This window comes from Pleurodeles waltl, chromosome 6 (assembly GCF_031143425.1).
Source record: "Pleurodeles waltl isolate 20211129_DDA chromosome 6, aPleWal1.hap1.20221129, whole genome shotgun sequence".
Classification (NCBI taxonomy): domain Eukaryota; kingdom Metazoa; phylum Chordata; class Amphibia; order Caudata; family Salamandridae; genus Pleurodeles; species Pleurodeles waltl.
This window is the reverse complement of record NC_090445.1, coordinates 1,093,139,929-1,093,164,746: the sequence shown is the minus strand read 5'-3', so window position 1 is coordinate 1,093,164,746 and position 24,818 is coordinate 1,093,139,929. Positions and strand designations below refer to the sequence as shown.

Sequence of the window (24,818 nt, the reverse complement as noted above, 5' to 3'; positions counted from 1 at the left end):
ATTAGAGGTTCAACGTAAGGAGTCCAGTCAGTAGAAAGTCGGGGGGAAACCAAGGAGCATCAAGTGCGGGACTCGCACTTAACTTACAAGTGTTATATGAGAAATTGGAAAAATTATAATTGAAGGAACTCTCGAAATGGTGGGAAATTGAATCTTTACAGCAGTATATTGATGTGGAAAGGGTGCCTAGAGGTTTACAAATCTATTCCAATTTATGAAGATCCTGAACCAGATATGCTGGAAGAATGGGCGGAAAATGCAAAGAAAAGTTCACTTAATATGATGAGGATATTAATTAAGTATGCATCTAAAGATAGAACCTACATCTTGGAAGAAATAGACAAGATAACTACAAAGATACCGACATTGGTGTCAGAGGATATATTGGAGGAATTTAAAAGTAATTTAGAGAAGAAACTGGCAAAATTTGAGGAGGACATTATATCCAAAAACAACAGAAATTTATTCGGGACTTTAAGGATTACCAGTCAGGAAGGATCCTAATGTTTCATCGGAAATATGATTATATGTACACAGAGAGTGAGAAGAAACCAACAGATGTAATGGCTGAGACCAATATTTGTGGAAATACAAGAGAACTGGAAGAGGTTGCATTCTATTCTGGAAAAAGGGTCTGGGGTTGATAAAAATGTCAACAGGTCAATTTTTTTTAAAAACAATTTCGCCTCCTGAATCAAGGAAGGACAGACCAAAGGAAAGAATCATTCCCCCAGAGAGGCAAGGGTCGAGGAATGAGTGGCAGAGGAAGAGGAATCGTGCAGGGAAGATACGAGGAAGGAAAAGAAGATCTCAGGCCAGTGGGTGTAACAACAAGGGCCCGGAAAGTAACACAATGACTGTGGTAAATGTATCTAGTAGGGTATTAACTGACGAAGAAAGAGGACTTTTGGCATTAGGCCTATCGTTTTGTCCTACTAATGATTTAGATTATGTACAGACTAGGATTGACCTTTTCCATTTTGTCAGGAAATTGAAGTTGAAAAAATGGTACCAGATGAGAGTGACAGAAGAACCACATGTATTAGATAAGTGTGAGGTCAGTAGATTATGTATCTCTGATATAGAATTGTTACACACATTATCTATTTTACATGATGATATTGAAGCCCATGATGATCCAGTTTTGAATTTGGTTGGTTTAGAAATTGAGACAGATATACCATGTCTAACTCTATTCAGATCAAAATGGACGTTTGTACCAGCGGTACAGTGTGAGGCCATAGAGGTTTTTGAGAGGGATGTCATTGAACAATTGAAAAAAATCAGATATGAACCGAGGAATAGAAAGCTTGACAACCTTTCTGATTCTCAGAAAGTGGCTTTACAAAGGTTGAAAAATGACTCCAATATAGTGATTCGTCAATCCGATAAAGGAGAGAATGTAGTGATTTTAGACAAAAGTCAATATTTAATAGAAGGGGAAAGACAACTAAAAGATTCCAAATGCTATACACAAGCTAAGATGTCTGATGTGAAGTTAGCTAATGTCCTCTATTATGAGTTATTGTCTGATTGGAGAGAAAGAGATTTATTGAATTGGGAGGAATACTGTTTTTTGAAATGTGATCATCCTGTAATTCCTATATTGTACCTTCTACTGAAGCTATACAAAAATAAGAAAACTCTTCCGGGAAGACCTATCGTCTCCGCTATGGGTTCTTTACTTGAGAATATCTCAAGATATATAGATTATTTTCTCAGACCATTTGTTGAGGGCCGTCCGTCATACATTAAGAATACGACATATTTCTTGAAATTGATTGATGGTCTTCAATGGGAGGATGATTATTTGCTCCTAACAATGGAAGGTATGAGTCTCTATACAGGGAGTGCAGAATTATTAGGCAAATGAGTATTTTGACCACATCATCCTCTTTATGCATGTTGTCTTACTCCAAGCTGTATAGGCTCGAAAGCCTACTACCAATTAAGCATATTAGGTGATGTGCATCTCTGTAATGAGAAGGGGTGTGGTCTAATGACATCAACACCCTATATCAGGTGTGCATAATTATTAGGCAACTTCCTTTCCTTTGGCAAAATGGGTCAAAAGAAGGACTTGACAGGCTCAGAAAAGTCAAATATAGTGAGATATCTTGCAGAGGGATGCAGCACTCTTAAAATTGCAAAGCTTCTGAAGCGTGATCATCGAACAATCAAGCGTTTCATTCAAAATAGTCAACAGGGTCGCAAGAAGCGTGTGGAAAAACCAAGGCGCAAAATAACTGCCCATGAACTGAGAAAAGTCAAGCGTGCAGCTGCCACGATGCCACTTGCCACCAGTTTGGCCATATTTCAGAGCTGCAACATCACTGGAGTGCCCAAAAGCACAAGGTGTGCAATACTCAGAGACATGGCCAAGGTAAGAAAAACTGAAAGACGACCACCACTGAACAAGATACACAAGCTGAAACGTCAAGACTGGGCCAAGAAATATCTCAAGACTGATTTTCTAAGGTTTTATGGACTGATGAAATGAGAGTGAGTCTTGATGGGCCAGATGGATGGGCCCGTGGCTGGATTGGTAAAGGGCAGAGAGCTCCAGTCCGACTCAGACGCCAGCAAGGTGGAGGTGGAGTACTGGTTTGGGCTGGTATCATCAAAGATGAGCTTGTGGGGCCTTTTCGGGTTGAGGATGGAGTCAAGCTCAACTCCCAGTCCTACTGCCAGTTCCTGGAAGACACCTTCTTCAAGCAGTGGTACAGGAAGAAGTCTGCATCCTTCAAGAAAAACATGATTTTCATGCAGGACAATGCTCCATCACACGCGTCCAAGTACTCCACAGCGTGGCTGGCAAGAAAGGGTATAAAAGAAGGAAATCTAATGACATGGCCTCCTTGTTCACCTGATCTGAACCCCATTGAGAACCTGTGGTCCATCATCAAATGTGAGATTTACAAGGAGGGAAAACAGTACACCTCTCTGAACAGTGTCTGGGAGGCTGTGGTTGCTGCTGCACGCAATGTTGATGGTGAACAGATCAAAACACTGACAGAATCCATGGATGGCAGGCTTTTGAGTGTCCTTGCAAAGAAAGGTGGCTATATTGGTCACTGATTTGTTTTTGTTTTGTTTTTGAATGTCAGAAATGTATATTTGTGAATGTTGAGATGTTATATTGGTTTCACTGGTAATAATAAATAATTGAAATGGGTATATATTTGTTTTTTGTTAAGTTGCCTAATAATTATGCACAGTAATAGTCACCTGCACACACAGATATCCCCCTAACATAGCTAAAACTAAAAACAAACTAAAAACTACTTCCAAAAATATTCAGCTTTGATATTAATGAGTTTTTTGGGTTCATTGAGAACATGGTTGTTGTTCAATAATAAAATTAATCCTCAAAAATACAACTTGCCTAATAATTCTGCACTCCCTGTACATGCATTCAACATGACCTAGGGCTAACAGCCGTTAGACACTACATGAGAGCTAGCTCAATATCATATCTGTTACATACCGAAATGATTTCTGACATGATCAGCTATTGTCTCAAAAATAACTTTTTCCTGTTTGATAATCAAGTGTACAGACAGGTACAGGGGACGGAGATGGGCACTTGCTTTGCACCCAGCTAAGCGAATCTGTTTATGGGTGGGACGAGCAGGTATCCATCAATCTCACAGATTGGGACACGCTTAGTATAAAATTGTAAATATTGAAGGATTAAAATAAGTATGATTTTACATTCTAAAATGGCGGCCACCTTTCTATGTATTGTAGGAAAATGTGTGTGTTAGTCCGTCGTTTATGTCTGTACTATAGATGGTATTTAAAATGCAAATTAAACCGCTGTCCCATACGTGATCAAGGCTACGGCTGAAACAAGTTGAGAGGAGGCATCATTTTAATAGAAAACCTATGTGTTGGAAATGGCCCTTTTTGCAGGGTCATCCGCAGTCTTTTTGCCTCCTTCCTCCCATTTCTTCTGACCTGTTTTTGTTGGCTTTAGGACTCTGGGCACTTTACCACCGCTAACCAGTGCTATAGTGCATATGCTCTCTGTGTAAAATATACTGTTGATTTGTTTATCCATGATTGGCATATTTGTTTTACTGGTAAGTCCCTAGTAAAGTGCACTAGAGGTGCCCAGGGCCTGTAAATCAAATGCTACTAGTGGGCCTGCAGCACTGGTTGTGCCACACACATTAGTAGCCCCGTAAACATGTCTCAGACCTGCCACTGCAGTGTCTGTGTGTGCAGTTTTAAACTGCCAATTCGACTTGGCAAGTGTACCCACTTGCCAGGCCTAAACCTTCCCTTCTACTACATGTCCGGCACCCCTAAGGTAGGCCCTAGGTAGCCCCAGGAGCAGGGTGCAGTGTGTTTTATATGTCCTAACGGTGAAATACTGCCAAATTTGGTTTTCACTGTGCAAGGCCTATCTCTCTCATAGTTTAACATGGGGGCTGCCTGTAAATATCCTTAAAGCACAGATTCCCTTTGAGAGCAGATACAAATGTGGAGTTTAGGGTCTCTGAACTCACAATTTAAAAATACATCTTTTAGTGAAGTTGGTTTTTAAATTGTCTGTTTGAAAATACCACTTTTAGAAAGAAGCATTTTCTTGCTTAAACCATTCTGTGACTCTGCCTTTTTGTGGATTCCCCGTCTGGGTCAGTTTGACAGTTGGGTTGTTCACACCTTTCCTCTAGACAGTGACACAAAGGGGGCTGGGGTGTAGCCTGCATATCTTGATTAGCCATCTGTGCTGGAGGGGAGGGGAGGAGTGGTCACTCACACCTGAAAGGACTGTGCCTGCCCTCACACAATGCCGTCTCCGACCCCCTGGTGAGTGTCTGGGGCCTGGCCTGGACAAGGAAGGATCTTGCAAATATTTGAGACTTTGCTTTGAAGTTTGCCAACTTCAAAGCCAGAACTGGGTATAAGAAGAAGACCCAAAACCCCAGACTTTTAGAATCTTTCTAGAATACAGAGGAACCTCTGCCCAGGAGAAGAGCTGAAGAGCTGAAGGAGGAGTACTGTCCCTTTGCTGTGTTGCTTTGCTGGACTGGCCTGCAGTTGCTGCTTCTGCCTGAAAAGAGTGCAAAGGGTGAACTTTGCTGTGTGTCCTGCTTGAGAAAATTCTCTTAGAGTAGAGCTTGCATCCTGTTGGAAGTCTCAGGGTCACCAAAGACTTCAGTTTCCTTGACCTGCAGCACTGGGAACTGTGTGTTTGTGCTTTCAAGAGGAGAAACCACTGCGACGCCGCCAACGACGCCACTAGCCTGCACTGTGACCTGCTGACGCCACACGGAGTCGCATTGCCCGGCTTTGCACCACGACCCTGGTCTCTCCGATGCCGCCATCGGACGACTTCACTGAGCCACTGCTCGCACCGCGACCTGTGGGCCCCACACTCCGGCATCGCCTGCTCACACCGCAGCCTGGGCATCCCCGCCGCTCCTGCTAACACCGGCACCGCTGCCTGTACCGTGGCCTGTGGACACGGCTCGTGAGGTACACAAAGCACCGTCCCGTCCCTCCCCGCAGCCGCGGTCTTCCGACGCCAGCACCATCGACTCCTGTGTCGTCACCAGGCATCCTGCCTGCACCGTGGCCTGTAGACACCGCTCCTAAGGGTCACGAAGCACCGTCCCGTCTCGCACCGCTGGCTTTGACCTACCGACAACAGTGCTTCAGCAGCGCCGGCGCCGCTGCCTGCACCGTGACCTGTGGACACCGCACGTCGCACTGCCCCGCTAAACACTGCAGCCCTGGTCTCACCAACGCCGCTGGACACCATCACCGAGCTGCTGCCTGCAACGTGACCTGTGGGCACCACATGTCCCATCGTCCCGCTTCGCACCACAGCCCTGATGCCATCCACGCCGGCGCACCTGACTTCATCAGCCTGGATTTTGATCTGCAACGCGTGTGACCTCAAGGGCCCGACGACTCCTGCACGACTCCAGAACTGACCCTGAGACGCCGCTCTTTGTAGCTCACTGCAAAGATCACGACGCCCTGCGAATCCAAGGTACTGTTTGCAGGTCTTCCCGACACCGCAGCTGGCCCACAAAGCTCCGGCCGGCCTGAACTGTTGGTTTTGCTTATCACAACGCCGTGATAGCCCCAGGTGGAGTTATCGACTTCAAGGAACTGCATTTCTGAGTAAATCTTGCAGAATTCATATTTTTATTACTGTATGTTGGATTTTTATTGCATTTGTTCTTGTTTTGTAAAGATAAATATTGGCTATTTTTCTAAAACTGGTGTGGCGTCCTTTTGTAGTGTTTTCACGTATTACTGTGTGTTATGTGCAAATGCTTTACACATTACTTCTGAGATAAGCCTGACTGCTTGTGCCAAGCTACTAAGGGGGTGAGCAGGGGTTATCTGAGCGGTTATCTCCCTTATCCTGACTAGAGTGAGGGTCCCTACTTGGACAGGGTGCAAACCGACTGCCAACTAGAGACCCCATTTCTAACAATATGCAATTACGAACGTGTCCGAGTATTTCCTTTCAATTTTGAGGATTTGATGCATTATGTATGTGGATTTCTGGGTTCACGCTTGGCCCGCCACTGAATTGAGCCTCGGGACTCCGGTACTAGTGTTGTGTGATATATATCATGCACAGTTTTCTCATTAATAATGTTACTGCAAATGTTACAGTGATATTATCAATAATGTTATAAAAGGTGATGTAATATCTGGGGTAATTAGCAGTGCATGGCGAAGGTGTGAGTTATAGTTACCTTAAGGCGCGAGTTATAGTTACTTTAGATAACCATAACTATAACTGTTGAATTTCTCTGGTTTTGTGTGAGTAAATTCGGAACCTAACTATTATGTCCCTGTAACCCCTTGTTTTGTTTTTTAAGTGAATTGCTATGGTTTTTTAAAACGTAAAGTAATTTTCATTACAATATTTTAATCCAACCACCGATGCGCATGGCCAGTCTCTGCGGTCAACCCCCCTAATCACCCAACCCCATGCTGCGTACGACAAAAGGCCGCAGAGCTTATCTCTCTGGGTGTGAGAATAGGTGTGAGAAGGTGTCTCTGGGTGTGAGAGTGGCTGTGAGGGTGTCTGGGTGTGAGAGTGGGTGTGAGAGGGTCTATGTAGGTGTGAGGGTGTCTGATTGCACTACAATAGATGAAAGCTGCATTCATCTCTGCAAAGGATTTGAGATAATTTTTCAAAATGGAAACACAGAGTCGACAAATTTGCTTTGCCTTCACCAAGCCCAGGAGTTAGGAGCATTTGTCCTTTCCAGAAGTGGAGCTTCAACTGGGGCACCTGCTGCGTTTAGATTTGTATGTGCTTCCTGTTGAGGCTTAATTTCTGTAAAATGAGCATCATGCTCACCTGCTTGTTTATGCAATAAGAGTCCACAGTTGTGTACAAAAGGTCTGTCCAGCTGGAGCACTTTCTACTGGTTAGTTAGTAAGTGCTACCTCAATGGGTGAATGGCCAATGTGGAGGGTGGGGAGCTGCACAGCTGCACTCCCCTGTTTGGTCTCAGCCCCGGGGACCCTGTCCCACAGGGCCCGGACTTCATTCAACGGAGATGGAGGGGTGTGAGGACCTCCACCCATGGCCAGTTTCGGTCCCCGGGACCCCATCCCCGGGGCCTGGCCTTATAAAACATTTTTTTTTTTAGGGGGAGGGAGCTGCGCGGCTCACTCCATAGGCTGATTTCGGCCCCAGGGACCCCATCTCCCAGGGCCAGGTTGTCTCTCCAGAGTGCCCTCCAAGGCAACCAGTCTCCAATGGACTGTAGGAGGAGCCTCAAGGCCCCCTTGGTCCCAGCCAGACCCTGCCTCCTGCTGGAGCCGGCATTGCTGTCACAGACAGGAGGCTGCTAAATATCCAGCTCCCTGCCTGTGAGAGCTATTGTTTCCTCTGTTTCCCTGAATACATGTCTGCAGGCCGGGAAACAAAGGAAACTTCCACTCTCAGCAAGCTTGACAGGTGTCGCTTGCTGCGAGTGGACTTGTGCTTGCTCTGACTTGGCGGTAGCTGTCAAAGCTCTCACCAAGTCAGAGCAAAAGTTATGTCCCGGGGGGTGGCCCCCCAGGACATAGCAGGAGCTGGCCCTGAGGAGGTGGTGGTCCCCAGGACCATTATTGGCTCGACAAGGAGGGGCCTCAGGGCCCCCTCCATCCTTAAACAGCCCAGGGGAGGTGGTGGTCCCCGGAGCCAGGGGTCCGTGACGGACCCCCTTCATTATTTTAGTTCAGACCTGGGCAGGTGGCAGTCCCCGGGGCTGTGGAGAAGAGGGGAGGCGTGCAGCCCCAACTTATTTTCAGTCAACTGTCCTGGGGAGGTGGTTGTCCCCAGGGCTGGGGGGGAACCCCGCAGCCCCCTATTATTGGTAATCAATTGCCCTTAGTAGGTGGTGGTCCCCATGGCCAGAAGTCTGTAACAGACCCCCTTTATCATATTATTTCATCCCCGCAGAGGTGTCGGACCCTGGGGCTGTAGGGGGGGGGGGGGAGAGGGTCCCCCTGTATAAATGACACATGCGGTCCCGGGAAGGTGTCGGTCCCCGGGTCTACGGGGGTAGGCGCTTAACATACTAATAAATATAAGCCCCGGGGAGATGACAGTCCCTGGGGCATAAATAAGCCCTAATAGGGGGCCCCGTGCACGTCTCCTTTATTTTTTATATGCTCGTGTGACCTGGCCCACCCAGGGGCTTTATTAAAAGAAGTGTGAGAGACTGCGCTTCTCCCCGTGGATTCGCAACCCCGTCGCAAATTCACAGTAAAGATTTTTAACAAAAAGCACTTTTTTCCCCTGAGGTGACCCTAGCTCCAGAGCTAAGGGGTCAAGGTCCCCTTACCGTGGCCCATTTTCTTACTTTTTATCTTTTTTTCCAAGGACTCCGATGAAGCAGAGTCCCAAGATGGCTGCTAGGCTGTCGGAGGATTAGCAAAGCCTTCACGCTTTTAGATATACACACTTAGTTTTCCTTTAATTTCTATTAAACTACTGAATGGATTTACACCAAATAACAAAAAGAGAAATACGTGGACCAAAAGCTACCATTATGCCAAATTTGGTGTAACTCCGTCCAGTGGTTCTGGCTGTAGTTGTGTTCAAAGCTCCTATGGGAATTAACATGGGAAATGTACTTCTTTTGTCCCCTCAGTTTCCTCAGCTCCAGCTTGACGGATCACCCCAAAACTTCCCATGAACAACAAGATTCTCAGGAACAATTTTTGGGGAAATTTCGTGATGATTTGTCAAACGGCATCAAAGATTATAGGCAAGTCAAAAAACGCTTTTTCTATGGAGACGTGGTCCTAAATATAAATACCTATTGGCAACCACCAGTAGGTGATGTGTGTGTGTGTGTGTGTGTGTGTATATATATATATATATATATATATATATATATATATATATATATACACTGAAAAAAACAAAGGTTACAGGGACATTATAGTTAGTAAATAGAATTTAAAAAACTGAAATTCACCTAAAAACCCAAAGGTCCTAAGGTAACTTTAACTCACGCCCTCGCATTGCACAGTTTTCTGCTAAATAATTTTACTGCAAATGTTACATTGATATTATCAATGATGTTATCAGAGATGTCATGAGTGATGTATTATGTGGGGTAATTAGCAGTGCATGGTGAGGGCGTGAGTTCTAGTTCCTTGGGGCACGTGTTATAGTTACTTGAGATAACTCCAATTATAACTGGTGAATTTCTGTGGTGAGGATCCGCCACAGCTTCTGCCAACATTTTTTTAAACAAATGCTTTTTTGCTCTGGTGGTTGTATCTACCCTGGCCCTTTATGTTCTTTTTTTATCTTTTTTTCTGAGACGAGGCTGAAGCTGAGTCCCAACGTGGTTGCAAAGCTTCCTTGTTGAAGTGTTGGCAGCAATCAGATCTCAGTACGATATTGGGAGGGTTCATGGAGCCTTTGCATCCCTATACATACAAATATTTTCTTTAATTTCTCAGAAACCACTCAAATTTGCACCAAACAACAAAACAGATCTTTCTTGACCAAGAGCTACCTTTCTGCCAAATGTGGTGTAATTCTGTCCAGTGGTTTAATGTGCTATCGCTGTTCAAATTCCCTATGAGAATTAACATGGGAAGCTGACCTTTTTTACCCCCTCTTTTTTTCTTGGCCCCCGCTTAACGGATCACCCCAAAACTTTCCAGACAGCAGCTGATGTGACTTTTGATTTTGTTTTGAAAAATGTTGTGAAGATTTGTCAAGTGGTGCCAAAGATATAGGCAAGTTACAAAACCCTTTTTAACACTCTCTTCAGCTGCGGTCTGGAAAGTTTCGGGGTGATCAGTCGAGCGGAGGCTGAGAAAAAGGGGGGTCCCCAAACACGTTTCCCCCATGTTAATTTCCATAGGGATTTGGAACACAACTACAGCCCGAACCGCTGGACGGATTTACACCAGATATGGCAGACAGCTAGCTCTTGGTCCAGAAAGCTCCCTGTGAGAGGCGTCAGAAAATGAAGGGAGGTGAATGTATAGTCAGAAAGAGTTTTATTGATTGAACATATGACAATGTCTGTCTTTTGGATTGTCTTTGATGGCCTTTTGTTTGTTTCCTTCTTTATCTGGGCCTTCACACGTTTTCTTCACATCTGTCTTTTGTTCCCCAGGGTCCACTCAGGAGGAGCATGTAAAGGAAAGAAGAACACAGGTAGTGGGTATGTAGTTCTCCCTTCTTTTCCCTTTTTTAGCCCCCCCCCTTTTGTTCCCTTTCTTCCTTCGTTTGTCTGAATAGGCTCTTTCCTTATCCTATTCCTTTTTCTTCTTTCTCTCCTTTTTTTTCTTCCGTTACTAGTATCTCCTTTCCCTGCTTTTCTTCTGCCTTTCCTTTAGTTCTTCTCACTGTTTCCTTCCTTCCTTTCTCTTTTTTCCCTTTTACTCTCAGTCTTCTCTCTATTTCTCCTGTTGGCTAAATGGGTTATTTGTTCTCTTTATCTGTTTTTTCTACGTGTTCTAGCAGACTCTGTAGTGGCAATATATATATATATATATATATATATATATATATATATATATATATATATATATATATATATATATATATATATATATATATCTTGTCTTGTAGTTTTAAGTTCGACACTGAAATGTTTTCTTCCTCCTACTCAATAGTACCACCTAACTGAACCTGAGTTGTCCCATATAATACAAAAAAATAAATAAAATAAACCACTACTTTAACCGACTTCCTGCCGCTATGATCGAGTTCGGGGTGGTTTTTACAATATGGGCCGTCATAAAGGAAAAAAACTGTTTGGAGGCTCCAGGAGCAAAACACGGGTGTCTATGGTTGCTGGCTGTGTTGTTGCAAGACTCAGCTCCAGATCCCCTCAGTCACAGAAAAAAAAACTAAATAAAGAAATCAAACCCGTTGTAATTGGGGAGAAAATAAACATACCAAAATGAAACCGAGCCCAACCAGCAAATCCACCGTTCCCAACCCCTCCCCTCCCCCCTAGTATCTTCCCCCTGCCGTACCTGGTGTGGCCACGCTCTCCAGAGCATGGCCGGATTCAGCGTGGGCTTCCTCCTGGTTCCCTGCTTTCCGAGACGCCAGCTGGTCGCGTTTCTCTGGGATGGCATCTGCGGGTCTTCGGGATCCCTCTTCTGCTTCCGATCGTCTCCCTCTCGTACCATGGTTGGGGCCTTTAAAAAGCCCCACAGCTCTGTCCTCTCTGGCCCGCCAGCAGCACCCAGAAGAGCTTCCGGGTCAGGACGGTGGTCACCGGAAGGCTCCCCGGGGCCTTCCGCACGCTGAGATGTGCCCCTGGGGTACCGAGGGGCGGCTTCGGAGGAAGACGCCCCGTCACACTCCCTTTTTGTAATTTGGTGTAAATCCTTTCAGTAGTTTTCTAGTTACTAAAGGAAAACCAAATTTTTCTATATATAGGGTTGGGGATCCCCCGTGGAGCCTCCGTGAATTCGGAGTTAAAACAAGGCTGTGATTGGCTGGCCGCAACCTGACAGAAAAGGTTTGGCCGCCATTTTGTTTCTCACATTGCTTGGGGGTAGGAAAATCAGTTAGAAAACATATAAGGGGTCTTGATACAGGTACCCTGACCCCATAGGACACATGGAAGAGTAGGGACCCCATATGGACTAAATATTGCCCTTTTTTTCGGCTGATCCCTGGATCCTCAAATCCTCCGCGGATCCTCCTTGAATCCATGGGAAAAGCAAGACCCTGACTGACTGTCCACAACCTGATAGAAATATTAATGTGTGCATTACAAAGACCTGATAACTTCACTGAAAAAACAAAGGTTACTGGGACCTTATAGTTAAGTTGATATTTTGCCCATACAAAACCATAGAAATTCAGAAGTTATCATTATAGTTAAACTTAGTGTAAGAAACTATAACTCGTGCCAGAAAGTAACTTTGAGCAAAGAGTTGTAGTTTCTTAAGAATAAGTATAACTATGCCTGCTGAATTTCTATGATTTTGTATGGGTAAAACGTCAACCTAACTGTAACCTTTCTTTTTTTCTCTGAATATATATACATATATAGTTTTTTTTCAGGCTTTGGAGTTTTCAGCTAGCCCTCTTCAGTCATTGCTCGGCTGTTGTGTCTTTCACATTTTCCTCTGCCTGCGCACAAAGGGGCCATGGGTCAGACCACTTCAGCCATTGGCTACCTTCCCTATGAGTGATGGGATTAAGCTGTTTAACAAGACCAAAGCCACACACAAAATAGCTCCCTACAGTGCCAGGAACTACTTTGACAATATGTGATCAAAATATTTTTGCCTTTAGCCATTTATTTATAGATATTGGCACAGGCCTGGCACCCCCTCCAACAATAACGTTTAAAAAAGTAAAATAGCAAAACAAAATAGGGGTTGACAAACTCAAAAGTTTTGTAGCCCATGCTGGATGTATTGGCTTTTCCAATTCTTGTTACTTGTGTTTATGCATGACTCTTGTTTCAAAGGTTTTGTGGCAGCGTTTAATCGAATTTTCATTTATTTGCCTTACTAGAGGTTGATATGTCACCACACAAAAATGTATTTCTTTGTTGACTACACAAACATTAATATTTTAACATTCAGTTTGCCCACAGTTTACCATAGTAGGATCACTGACAGTCTATCTTACTGTCTATACCTACTGTCCAAGAGAATCTAGTGGTAACATTACAAGGAAGGTTAACAAGCAAGTTACAGAAATATATGTGTATTCAGTATCTTTCAATCTCTCATTTAGAGATTGTCAGGCAACTCGTAGTAAGGCTAATTTTCTGCTAATTGTGTTAACGCAACCAAATAGGCCATGGTTACTACAAATGTAGACCAAAATTAAAAACTGTAAGAAGCCGAGTTGTTGTTTGACTGGGATGTGAACCCTGGTCAAGCAGCAACCACACATCTTGTCAGTGTAAGACACAAGGAAACCCCAAATTAACCTGTGCTCTTCCCCTGGTAGCTTGGCACAGAGCAATCAGGCTTAATTTAGAGGCAATGTGTAAAGTATTTGTGCAACACCTCAAACTGTAACACAGTGAAAACACACCACTAAAAGAGCCCACAACTGCGTTAGGAAAATAGAGTAGATTTTAACACATAAAATAAGACCAAAACAACAAAAATCCAATTAGTGTTAGAACCGGAGATATTGAATATTAAAGTTTTAAATAAAACTAGCGCCAAGAAGCAAGAAGCACTGTTGGGAAAATCTGGTTGCGCTGGACCGGGACAAAGTCACAAGTTCAGGCCGACTATCAGAGTGTTGGCCGGCGACAAGGACCCAGTTAGACCCATTCAACAAAGCACCTTAATTCTTGGTTGCGGAGCATTGCATGGATGCGCGTCGAAGAAGCGTCACACAGCCAAGGTGATGCGTTGGTTCTGAGATGCGGCAAGGCTTTGGTGCGAGATCCTGTCGCATTGACATCAAGGATCCCGTCTACAGAACTTTCAATACCAAGGCCAGTGTTGGGGATGCATTGCACACTTGCGGCAGAGCGACGTTCCAATAAACAGTGAAGCTGTGGTGCGGAGCTTTAGGTGGCGGTGTTGAGACTGCTGTTGACAACAGATGGAGGAACTGCTCCAGGGAAGCTTCGCACAGCAGAGGTTCTGAAGACGATGCATCAAACCCATGATGCGGGATGTGACAGTAAATGTAAGTCTTTCACGACAGGTTCCAATCCACACAGCAGTGCGTCGGTTCTACTCCAGGATGTGCCACACAGCTAAGGAGATGCGTTGCTTCTGCTCGCGGATGCACTGCTCACCAGACAGCATGTGTCAGTTCTGCTGGCAAGCACCTGAGGCCCACATCCAAGGGTCCAGGACTAGGGTAGCACCACTTAACATGGTAGACTCACAGATTGCAAAGTTCAGCTGGAAAAGCAGGGTAGATCAGAAGTCTTTTATGTCCCTAAGTCTTCAGATTAGGAGGCCAGCCAAATAGCCCTTTTAGTCACTCTGAATTCAAGAGATGCAGGTCCAGTCCTTCTCACCCAGGCAAGAAGGCACCAGGCAGCAGGTCAGCTTAGCAAGCAGGAGTCCAGCAAAGTGCAGAACAGGAGAGTGGCAGTCCTTCAACTGCACACCACTCCTTCCTGGCCGAGTATCAACAGGTCCAGAAGTGTACTCAAGTTGTGGTGTCTGTGTGCCAATATTTATACCTTGGTGCCCTGGTCCTGGAAGCTGGGAAAAACTTCTAGACAGTGGGTTTGAAGTGCAAGGAATTCCCTGCCTCCTCTACCCTGGCTCCAAGCTGGCTGGAGTGACAGCCCAGGGTTGTTAAGCCCTTTGTTTGTGGAGAGGGTACAGCCTATTCAGCTTTAAGTAAGGCTGTGGTCAGCACCTCCCTCCCATTGTGCCCTAGATGGCCCATCCAGTGACATCTAATCTCCTATTGTGTGTGGCTGTTTCGGAGGAATACACAAAGCCCAACTGCCAACTACACCTAGTCATGTGACAAGAGAGAGGCCACAGACACCAAATGGCTTAGGCATGAAAATGCAACTTTCTAAAAGTGACATTTTCAATATTGCAATTTAAAATCCGACTTCACCATAAGTTATGATTTTGAATTGTGATTCCCAGAGACACAAATCTTGAAGGAATTATCTCTTTGTGTTTGAAAATTACACTTATAGAATGCAGTAAGGCAACTCCAATGTTATTCTATGGGAGAGACAAGCCTTGCAGTAATTAAAATCAAATTTAAAAGAATTTCATTGCCAAGACATAAAACTTAAAAGTGTATGTCCTGTGTTTAAGATACATAACACCCTTCCATCTGGGCTAACCTGACCTACCCTAAGTGTGACTTATGTGTTTTAAAAAGGAAGCTTTGGGCCTGGCAAAAAAGTGTATTTTACCATGTCAACATGGCAGTGTAACATTTCACACAGGCCTGAGGCATGATTAAAGAGCTGCTTAAGTGGGTGGCACAATGAGTGCTGCAGGCCCATTAGTAGCATTTAATTTATAGGCCCTGGTCACATGCAGTGAAGTTTAGCAGGGACTTATGAGTAAATTAAATATGCAAGTTGCAGATAAGCCACTATTTCCATGTTTAAAGGGGAGGGCACAAGCACTTTAGTATTAATACCTTCAGAAACAAAGTCAGAAAAATGGAGGAGAAAGGCAAAATGTTGGATGGAAGGCCACACTAAGGCTGCCACGTCTACAATAATGACATGCAAGAACGTTTCCACATGTTTTATTGTATTGACTGGTGTTAAGTGAACACCAGATTTGCTCTGGTTATTGACAAAGTAAAGTTATATTACAACATTGTTAGTCCTGACAGCCTTAGGGTGGTCACCCCTAACGTTTTGCCTGGCTCCCTCCACGTTTTGGACACTGTTTTGCTGGCTTTTGGACCCTGCGCACTTTATCACTGCTGACCAGTGCTAAAGTGCATATGCTCGCTCCCTTTAAACATGGTAACCTTGGATCATACCTGATTGGACTATTTAATTTACTTATAAGTCCCTAGTAAGGTGCACTATATGTGCCTAGGGCCTGTAGATTAAATGCTACTAGTGGGCCTGCAGCACTGGTTGTGCCACCCACTTAAGTAGCCCCTTTACCTTGTCTCAGGTCTGCCATTGCAAGGCCTCTGGGTGCAGTTTCACTGTCACCTCGACTTGGCATTTAAAAGTACTTGCCAAGACTAAACCTCCCCTTTCTCCACATATAAGTCACCTCTAATGTTGCCATAGGTAACCCCTAGAGCAGGGTGCTGTGTGGGTGAAAGGCAGGATATGTACCTGTGTAGTTTACATGTCCTGGTAGTGTAAAACTCCTAAATTCGTTTTTGCACTACTGTGAGGCCTGCTCCCTTCATAGGCTAACATTGGGGCTGCCCTCATACAGTATTGGAGTGGTAGCTGTTGATATGAAAGGAGTAGGAAGGTCATATTTAGTATGGCCAGAATGGTAATACCAAATCCTGTTGACTGGTGAAGTTGGATTTAATATTACTATTCTAGAAATGCCACTTTTAGAAAGTGAGCATTTCTTTGCACTTAAATCTTTCTGTGCCTTACAATCCACGTCTGGCTGGGCTTAGTTGACAGCTCCTTGTGCATTCACTCAGACTCACCCCAAACACAGGGTACTCAGCCTCACTTGCATACATCTGCATTTTGAATGGGTCTTCCTGGGCTGGGAGGGTGGAGGGCCTGCTCTCACACAAAGGACTGCCACACCCCCTACTGGGACCCTGGCAGACAGAATTGAACTGACAGGTGACCTGGTGCACTTCTTAGCCACTCTTTGAAGTCTCCCCCACTTCAAAGGCACATTTGGGTATAAAACAGGGCCTCTACCCTACCTCATCAAACACTTGCTGGAGAAGAAATCTGAACCAGAACCTGCATCCTGCCAAGAAGAACTGCCTGGCTGCCTAAAGGACTCACCTGTCTGCTTTCTACAAAGGACTGCTGCCTTGCTGTTGCCCTGCTGCCTTGCTGAACTCTTGTCTGGCTGTAAAAGTGCTCTCCAAGGGCTTGGATAGAGCTTGCCTCCTGTTCCCTGAAGTCTCAGGACCAAAAATCCTTCTCTTTTTCATTTGGACTCTTCATGCGCCTAAAATTTCGACGCACAGCTTGTTCCGCGGCAAGAAAAACGCCGCACACTGATGCTGACCGACGCGACGCCTTCAGGTTGGCCGGAACTTCGACGCACGGCCTCGCAAGGACAACGCCGCCTGACTTCCAGAGGGTGAATCGACGCGACGCCTGCCGTGAGAGCGAAACTTCGTCGCACAGCCCTGCGGAACGACGCGCAGCCGGAAAACAAGCAGGAGAATCCACACACAGACCCGGGACATCTGGTAATCCCCGCGACCCACAGAAAGAGACTGTCCGGAAAACGACGCAGGACTTCCCCGCATGAAAAATAACGACGCAAGTCCGTGTGTGCAGAGGAGAAATCGACGCACACACAATTTTTCCACGCATCTCTTCTTCTGCGGCCCTTTGCGGAGATTTTCCACCATAAACCAGGTACTTTGTGCTTGAAAGAGACTTTGGCCCGTATTTATACTTTTTTTAGCGCCGCATTTGCGCCGCTTTTTGACGCAAAACGGCGAAAACCTACAAAATACAATGGTATTTTGCAAGTTTGCGCCGTTTTTGCGTCAAAAAACTACGCAAATGCGGCGCAAAAAAAGTATAAATACGGGCCTTTGTTTGCTTTTTAAAGACTTAAGACACTTTATATCACTTTTCAGTGATATCTCTACAATTTCACCTGGCATCTTTATTCGTTTTGACCTACAATTATCCTGATAAATATTACATATTTTTCTAAACACTGTGTGGTGTATTTTTGTGGTGCTATATTGTGTTATTGTATGATTTATTGCACAAATACTTTACACATTGCCTTCTAAGTTAAGCCTGACTGCTCGTGCCAAGCTACCAGAGGGTGGGCACAGAATAATCTTGGATTGTGTGTGACTTACCCTGACTAGAGTGAGGGTTCTTGCTTGGACAGAGGGCAACCTGACTGCCAACCAAAAACCCCATTTCTAACAAACATTTTTTAATTTGTTAATATTGCTTCTTTTAAACAGAGACACCATGTTCATTGCAGACAGCCTGTCCCTTGCAATAAGTATGATTTTATCCTTCTCCTGAAGATTTCCAAATGAGGACATAAGGATGTTATGCGGCCAATGTAGCTTTGAAGGCCAATACACGTGCTATATATACGTGTATATTCTGCCGGGCTGTGGTTTAACTAAATATGCATTATCTTGGAGGGTTAATGTGCCTTCTGCAAAGCTCCGGATGTAACCTGCAAGTTATGTGTTTGTGTCCTAATCAGACCCTACAGCTTTCTGAGATTTGAGAAATGTGATCTTCCTATAAAATTTGAGGAGGCACATAGTGTGCACTATTTGTAATGTATCTGCTGCAATAAACTAATCACTTCATGTTATTTGTTTTGCATATCACATTCATCATTGTAGCTGCCCTCCTTCCAGAGGACAGGATAAATCACAGTCTTCGAGTCACAGGAATGTTTGTGTGGCAGACACCAGCATAGAGGCAGCTTTTCCCCATTCCTCGTCCCACCTTCATCAATTGTTTGGGAATAAGGACTCCAGGAGTATCTCTTAGAGACATAGCAAGGACTCGGGCGTGAAGCATATTTTAGTGGCCGGGATAAAGATAAAACATTCTTTGGCTTCATTTTCTGTGCATCATAATCTGGCGAATGTGGTGTGGTAGTGACCAGTTGTTTCCAGATGCCTATTGTGTTTTTACTATAGTTTTTCTCCTGCACGGCAGAAGTGTACTCAAGAGCAATCATGAAGATTGATGGATTTTAAAAGCAGTTCTCAGGTCAACACAAAGGACAGTTATATTTTACCTGAGATCCATAGCTGCTGTCTGTAATGTTTTCCACATCAAGGCTGGTGCCATGCCCTTTTCGGTCTATTTTATATCATTCTTATGATGGGGTATGATTGTCTCGATATTAACTTAGTATATATTGTGTGCTTTTAAGGCTGCAATTCGCCCAAATAAAGATGTTTTGACTGACTGACTAAGCTTCAAAACAAAACTATTTAAAACTAAGTAAAGTCAACAAAATAAAGAGTTCAAAGAATGACACTAAAAGCACCATTGTGTGACACAACATTTGACATTGTGCTGCATAATTCCCTTGTCTATACTGGCTATCATGAAGGATCTGTAAAATAAGTTCAGAGCTAAAATAAAATGTATTCTTCTGACTCCATGTTAGAAAACGGGTCTCTAGTTAGCAGTGATTTGCAGGCTGTCCAAGTAGGGACCCTCACTCTAGTCGGGGTAAGGGAGTCACACAGCTAAGATAACCCCTGCTCACCCCCTTGGTAGCTTGACATGAGCAGTCAGGCTTATCCCAGAGGCAATGTGTAAAGTATCATTCAATCATTTGTTTCTAAAGCACGGCCAATCACCTGTAGGGTCTCAACTGTCTGTACACACACACACACACAGTCACACAGTGAAAACACCACAAATCCGGGTTTAACAAATAGCCAATATCCATCTGAGTAAAACAAGACCAAAATGACAAAAATCCAACATACACAAGTAAAGATATCACTTTTTAAAGGTTTAAATGAGTCTTAGTCCAGAGGAATCAATGATTATATATTTTTAGCACAAAGTACCTGGATGCATCAAAAACAAAGACGATGGGGGCGGCAGGGGAGGTGAGGCGCCGAAAAAGCAAAGCAATGTGTTAGCTCCTGACTGCGCAGAGGAGATGATGTGTCAATTCTTTACTCGCAGATCAGGCGATGTGTTGGCTCCTTATTGGCAGGGAGGTGATCCGTGTATTCTTTCCTCGCTGAAAAGACGATGCGTTGATTTACAGACATGCAGCCTCGGTACCTTCCTGCGGTGCAAGGTCGATGAGAAATTGGCACCCAGGGTCAATGCATTCAAAGTACAGACGCGCTGTGTTGAAGGAGCCTTGGTGAGACAAGTTCTGCGTTGATTCTCCAGCTGCAGGACAAGTGCTGCGTTGACTTTTCAGCTGAGGTGCATCAGTGCGTAGCTTTTCTCCTTCAGGTAACCAGCTTACACTTCCAAGGGCTCAGGGACAGGAGTTGGCACCACTTGGTAAGTCAGGGCTCTTAGCAGAAGGGCGCAGACACTGAAAGATGAAGTCTTTGATGTCCATGAGACTTCGTAACAGGAGGCAAGCTCAGTTCAAGCCCTTAAAAAGCAGGATGTAGAAAGCCAAGTCCAGTCCTTTCAATCCCAGGACATAAGCAGCAGGCAAGCAAAGCAACAGGCAGAGTGACAGTCCCTCCTAGTACATCCAGCTCTTATTCCTTGCAGAACATCCCCAGTCCAGAGGTGCTCTAAATCTGTGGTGTCAGAGGTCTAGTACTTATACCCATTTCTGTCTTTGAAGTAGACAAATTTACAAGCGATGTCTTTGTAGTGCACAAGACCCTGCCTTTCTCCCGCCCTGGCCCCAGACATACTCCAGGTGGTTGGAAACTGCTTTGTGTGAGGGCAGGCACAGCCCATAATCAGTTGCAAGTGTCAGCCCTTCCCACCACTCTAGTTCAGGAAGACCCATCAGCTCCCTTTGTGTGACTGTCTAGAGTGAATTCAGAAACAGTCCTTATGTCATCCTGACCCAAACTTGTATTCCACAGATAGGCAGAGGCACAGAATGGTTATGCAAGAAATTGCCCACTTTCTAAAAGAGGCATTTTCAAACTTACAATTCAAAAACCAACTTCATCAAAAGTTTTATTTTTAAATTGTGAATTCAGAGATCCCAAGCTCCACATCCCTATGAATCCCAAATGGGAAATAACACTTAGAAGATATTTCAAGGCAATCCTCATGTTACCCAATGGGAGAGATAGTCCTTACAATAGTGAAAATCCAAATTAGCAGGACTTTACTATCAGGACATTTAAACCACACCATAACATGTAGTACCTTTAAATACCCTATACCCTGCCATTGGGGCTATCTTGGGCCTACCTTAGTGGTAACTTACAGGTAATAAAAGGGAAGGTTTGGGCCTGGCAAGTGGGTGCACTTGCCAGGTCAAAATGACAGTTTAAAACAGCACACACAGACACTGCAGTGGCAGATCTGAGGCATGTTTACAGGGCTACTCATGTGGGTGGCACATGCTGCTGCAGGTCTACTAGTAGCATTTGATTTACAGGCCCTGAGCACACAAATCAGATATACCAATCATGGGGAAACTGATCACCAATACAATTTACACAGGGAGCATATGCACTTTAGAACGATGGGCAGTGGTAAAGTGCCCAGACTTCTGAAGCCAACAAAAACAGAGTCAGAAAAAATAGGAGAAAGAAGGCAAAAGGTTTGGGGATAACCCTGAAAAAGGGTCAGGTCCAACAGTGACTATTTATCGTGAGTAAATGAGTTGATGCCAATCCCCATTCCAACTGACTCCTCCATTAGAGCAATGCAGGCAGGAACATATATTTCTCCAGGTTTTAACAGCACAATGCTCACTTTAGGGTGTCATCATCAGGATGGATATTTAGGAAAGTTGGCAACCCCAAAACGAAGGAATCAGATACTTCTATGAAAACAGGAGAAGAGTGTTGACTTTAAAAGTGTTGTGGGAATAGGCAGTCACCTACCTGAACAGAACTAATGAATAGATGTAACAGGAATTCAAAAGATGATTCTCTAAGATTTGCTGATTTGAATGTGAGAAAATGCAGAAAGTGAAAACCTTTTCTGAGTATTTTGTAAGTTCAAATATGCCTGTGATGTTGTAGGAGTGATAGATCCTTGCTTGCCATTATGAGACGAACTTCATGCTAACACAAGCCGCAGAGAGACGCAATTGTCAGTGTTACCTCGAGTTGTGCTTGTTGAGTTGATATAGCAGACATTTTAGGATTGTCCCTCATGTCACAGTGATCATCTGTTGGTGACAGTTTATGCCTTATGTTAACCAAAGTGTTAATAGTTTAGTTGTCAAGTGGTGCACTGAAAAGCCATTTAACTTGCATTCACTGTAGGTTAGCAGTTGAAACCCATGTGGTATAGCATTTTAATTTCATGTTTAAAAAATGTAATCATCATTACGTTATAGTTCATGATGTAAACTAACAATGCATTAAAACAATATTTGATTTCATGAAAAAAGTATTTTAAATGTAACATGCAAATGTAGAGAATGCAGTGATATGTCATAGAGATATAAGAGGGTTAACAGAGTTTTCGCTTTAAATCTGTTTTAATGTGAGCAAGTCTAATAGTATAATAATAATGAATTTAAGGTTTAGAGATGTTAAAGGTAAATTAAATGCATTAATGAATGTGCTGTTTTAATTTACTTGCATTATCCTAAAGAAGGCCTGCAAGCTATGCTTCAAGATTGTGCATAAAATGTTTGGTCATTCGTGCTAATGTGAACTTTCTTTCAGATGTATAGAGATACTGTTGTTTTATGCATAGCAGGCTAATGATGTAAACCATGAGTCCCAAACATTCAGGAACTGTGGAATAAATATCTATATAGAAAGTTTCAAATTCCCATGGAAGAGTACGGAAGGAAGCTGTTCACATAAGGATCCTGAGAATTCTCTCTAATTTTGCAGTCTAAATAGTATGACTATTTACCATTAGATATTTCCATCTTTTGTGTCATATGAAGAGCTCAATGGAAAAATCAGCTTGCCCCATGAACTTCAATATACTGTTCCTGAACTATACTTGGAGCAGATTCTTCCTTGAGATCTCCCCCACTTCTGATTGCTTGCTAAACCCCTTGGACTCTGACAGGTATAGCCTTCTCTATATTTTACCCCTTTCAAATGCCTTGTTGAGACTTAAAGAGATTTTTTCCCTGACCAGAAGAGGAAGACTCTTCATCGAACTTCTGAAATGCTGACACTCCCCCTTTACCTACTTTTTGTCAACCTTAGTTCATCTCTTAATTCCCCATATTTCCTTTTTCCAAATTCTTTTTGTGCTTTTTGCCCACATGTGCTTGCCCAAACACATGTTAAATGGGTTTGCTAATTTGTAGGGTTTCCCTTTGTCAAGGTTATTAAAGAATGCAGGCTTAGAACAACTATGCAACGCATGTTTCATTCTTTTCAGATTTTTGTATTGCTCTTATGTGTTGCCGTTATTGAGTGTTTAGTGTTTTTAATGTTAGTTCATCTGAACTTCTTTAGGAGGTCCTGTATCTTTGCAGTCTTGTTTTGAAAATCATTTATGTAACTCTGAGCATTAATTTGTAATAAAACCCTTGTATTTTTTGAGTTTTATGCCAGGTGTCTCCACACCCTTACATACTGGATGAAAAGATCCATAGACCTTGTCCTAGCATATATACTGTGAAGACAAATGCTACCCCAGATCTGGTAGCAGACTATAGTTTCTCTCAGGGGGAGGGAGACACTATAGTCAGGGATAGTGTTAGGGAGGTAGGATTATCGCCATGCGACCTGCCCATTAAAAATGTGTCCACCCCAAGTTCTGCCCCGTGGTCTGTTCCGAAGATTAGTGAAGTTCCAGCATCGTTTCTCACAGAAGTGGATGTGTAAGTATTAATAGGGTTGTGCTTGCATTGCTTTGGCTTGAAGATTGCGGTAAAGAGTGATGTTGTGAAGTATTGTACGGAGTCTTGGCACTTGTGTGGTTGTGGCACTTAATGCTAAGTTGCAGTTGTTGATAGGGATGTCGTGGTCTAATATTGCGGGATAAAGCATAATTGTAGAAGATACTTGGTTAATTTATTGTCTGCAGTGAGGTGCTTGACGTGAGACGTCATCAACAGTGCCAGTAGTTTTCCTTTAGTGAGTGTGGGTTTGGTTGATACTAAGTGAATCCTGAGTGCACATGGAGGATCTGTATCAACCAGAGTGAGATTTGCAGGTCAAGATTCCTTTGCGTATAATTGGGACTGCCATAGTCAGAAAGTGTATCTCTGTACTGCTTTGAAGTGTTTGGTTACCCTATCCTGTAGTGAGCAGACATGATGTTGGTTTTTGCTCGCAATATTTGCCTGAGATTTGCGTGAGTGTTCAGGAAATTGTAAAAGAAGGTCAGTTGCTGTGGGGAGTGAAATTGACGTCATCTTGTGCCGCACTGGTATAGGTTATTTGGTGTGAAGCCACGCTGGTGTTGGTGGTCAGTGCTGCATTGCTATTTGTTGGGAACATTCAAGAAGAGGATTGTGGGACTGAAATCACTTCTTGATTTGAACGAAAAGTTATTGAATTTGATTTAAAATGAAGTTCTTTAAAGCACTGAAATATGCATTGAGAGTAAATGTATTTATTCCAGTGAGAAAAGATATGGCAACCCACCTGAAGGTACTCCAGGTTACTATGTAGCATCTGAAAAATGTCTTCATGCATGATTGTGGCCTGAACAATAGTGCAAAATTACAGAGAAAGATGGTACATTAGCATTTCCCCACTATGGAACCTGAGGATTGTATTGTATGAGATGAAACTGCCTCAGAGACTTGTTCAATTTGAAGCACTTAATATCTGGGAACACATCGAGTCAGAAGTTGAAAACCAACTATGAGAATAGAATGCTGAAAGCACTAAAGACAATTGCTGAGGCAAGATGGGATGAGGAGCGTAACGCTTGGAGAGCAGAACCTATTGAAGGAACTAGATTGTATCCAGTTATCTCTACTGTAGTGAAGGAGAAGAAAGCACTAAATCAGGAAAAACAGAACAGGCAACAAGTACTGAAAAGAAAAAGACCGAGACTTATGAGAGTGATTTGGGCGGTGAATTTATAAATCAGATCTGGTTACATTGTCTGCCTCCATATCAAGCTGTAGGAATAAGAACA

General features: G+C 43.7%; 1 long non-coding RNA gene across 2 annotated transcripts in view; it reads left to right on the top strand.

Annotated features, from left to right (window-relative positions):
- Positions 1 to 24,818, top strand: part of LOC138300593 (uncharacterized) — an 82,161-nt gene that overhangs the window by 916 nt on the left and 56,427 nt on the right. Inside the window, exons 2-4 of one of the 2 annotated variants that reach the window (XR_011204966.1) lie at positions 9,132 to 9,248; positions 10,623 to 10,670; positions 18,455 to 23,275. This is a non-coding gene — a long non-coding RNA (uncharacterized lncRNA). Of the gene's footprint in view, positions 1 to 9,131; positions 9,249 to 10,622; positions 10,671 to 18,454; positions 23,276 to 24,818 lie in introns of those variants that run through there. The other variant, XR_011204965.1, reaches the window with a different exon arrangement.